This window comes from Daktulosphaira vitifoliae, unplaced genomic scaffold (genome assembly GCF_025091365.1).
Source record: "Daktulosphaira vitifoliae isolate Bord-2020 unplaced genomic scaffold, ASM2509136v1 Scaffold_2, whole genome shotgun sequence".
Taxonomy (NCBI): Eukaryota; Metazoa; Arthropoda; class Insecta; order Hemiptera; family Phylloxeridae; genus Daktulosphaira; species Daktulosphaira vitifoliae.
The window spans coordinates 281927-284714 of NW_026099573.1; positions in this window are offsets into that span (position 1 = coordinate 281927).

The window sequence follows — 2788 nt, forward strand, 5'->3', positions numbered from 1 at the left end:
TTATATCTTACAACACACAATTATTTAAATGGCGGTAGACTTTTATTAAACAAAATTATAACACTAAAATAGACGTATAAACACTAAAAGAAAATATATGTATATACAGTAAGGAAAAATAAAATAATCGAAGTAAACATAATACACGATGACAACAGCGGCGGGGTGTAGCGGTCGTGTAGCGTATCGCGGACTAGACAGTCTGAACTGAACTAACTGAACTGACTGATTCTTCCGATATATATATAGCTCCGATAAGGCTCTCGCTAATTCTAGAATATTCTATACCCGCGTAGGTTATCTTATGGCGTTATCGAAGTTTCTCGAAGGTTTTTGATAACGAGAACATTCGAGAATATTCGTTGCGTATGTTTTGGTCGCTACAAAAAAAATAAAAAAATTTATCGCAAACATTAAATTTTTTGTTGAATTTCGGCAGTCATTTACAAATGTAAGATAAGGTGTCGGATCAAATTTTTTTTTTTTCAGTTTAAAGTATATGACATAACCTTTGATTTAATATATGTTTAAAGAACGCAGTATTTCCGGAACATTTTCAAAAGTTAAGTTGAAAAAGTTAGTTTTTGTAAAAAAGTTGCTATTTTAAATTCCCTCCAGTGAGCAGATTAAGTGTTAGATTTTCAAAAAAATGATATCAAATGAAAGGGAAATATTTAAGGTTTTAGTATAAAAAAAGAATGTCTAAGTGTTGATTTTCAATTTAGTTATATGGTTAAAGGCGTATTGTATATGCAATAATAACAAAATACAAAAAGTCTCGAAATATCTTTCAGAATGGCTTTACGATCAATGTAATAGGGTTACTTAGAAATAAGAATACAATGCCTATTTGAAGTGTAGATTAACATATAAACATACTACTACAGTTAAGTTTTCTCATGTTAAATTAATATAATGAGTTATTAGTCGGGTTTTTATTTGTATTGGGTCTGTTTGCAAGTACAAAATTTTTATTTTAATTCTTGCCCGAGAAAATTAGTGAGTTTTTGTTTAAAAAAATGCTCATTTTTTAGTTACAGAATTTATAATTCTAACAAAAATATTTAATTCCATAACTGAATGAAAAAGTAAAATTTGTTGTTTTTGGCCAAAGAAGAACTGTCGTGGATAGTGATGATGTCATTTAAAGAGATGATAATTTGTGGATTTAATCTGTATTCGACGTTGACAGATATTATTACATTCAGTGATGCGAAAACACATTTATAATTCATAAGGCCCTCTTAAAACAACAAATGTAAATCAACGTCAAGTGACTTAAGTCAGAGCACAGTTTAAGCGACTGTATGTGTTCATTCCGGTTTATATTTTCTTTAAGATGCGTTAAACAAAGGTACTCGACATTAAAATTGTGCTTACTTACTTGCTAGATGACTTTTTATGGATTTACAGAATTTTTTTCTTGTTTTATATAGTCCAATAAAAGTAATAAGAGAAACTCACTATTAAATGTTGAAAACATTTGGAAAAAAAATGTTTTAAATAAATAGGTATCACAAAGAAACAGGTATATGTTTGTTAGTGATTAAAAAAAAATGCCTATCCTTAGTTTCATATATTAGAAATCTATTAATTAGTCTGTTAATATCATAAATTAATTATTTTAAACTATTTTGGGTTCATCTGAGTTTATTGTTAACATTTTGTATCGAATTAAATTTGATGGTTGTTTTTCACTTTAAAATTTTAATTACTTGTAAAATAATAAAAATTAATTACTAAGGCTTTTTGTTAATAATTATTTAGTAAAAAAACATTGGAAAAATATATAAAAAAAAATTAATATATAAGATTCAACATAATTAGTCATAAAATATACCAATAGAAAAATGTTCGAAGGTATATTTAAATATGTAATTAATAATAAGCTTAAATGTTTTACAAATAAAATTTGAATAAATTATTTATCAGTATTACATAAATTTATTTTATTATTTATTTATGAGAATTATATATTCTTATTATATTTATTTTAAAATATTGGAGGTTTCTCTTAAACGGTTTTGAAGGATTATTCGAAATAATTTTCAACAGAAATAAAATGTTTACAATACTTTGTAAATATTTAAGAATAGTTACCAATTGTATCTAATGAATAACATTTAGCTATTAAGTTTTAAATTTAGACTTGAATTTCTATAGAAACACTTGAATATCAAATATACTGTTTAGAAATAACATTTGAGAAATAATAAAAGAAAAATTATTTTTTTTAGGAATAAGTTGGATTTTTTAATAAAATTTATTTAAATTATTTTAACCAATATTTCGTTAATTGTGTAGTCATATTTTTTATAGTAAATAAAGTATTTGTTTTTTAAAAATTGAAATCCATTTAGTTAATTAAAATAAATTATATTATATAATTAATGGTTGGATGAATTATCGGGTTATAAAATAAAGGCTATTGTTTGTTTACTTAATGATAAATTATTTTATTAGAAATGTAATGTAATCTAAAAGAACAAATTAAATTAAAATCATTTCTTTGTAATCCTTTTTATATAGTTTGATAAAAATATACCTCTATTAGGTGGAATTTAAAATTTACTTTATAAAGCTTTATATTAAAAAATAAAAATCCAAATAGTGTTTTATTTTGCAAATTCAAATTTTAAATGGAAATTGTACTTTAATAAGATTATTAGCTATTTAAAAAATTATAATGCACTATAATTAAAGAAATTTAAAGAAAATTTACTCAATTTTTAAAATTATTAAAATTTTATAATTTTACACAAAAAATGTTAAAAAATTTGTAATTGCC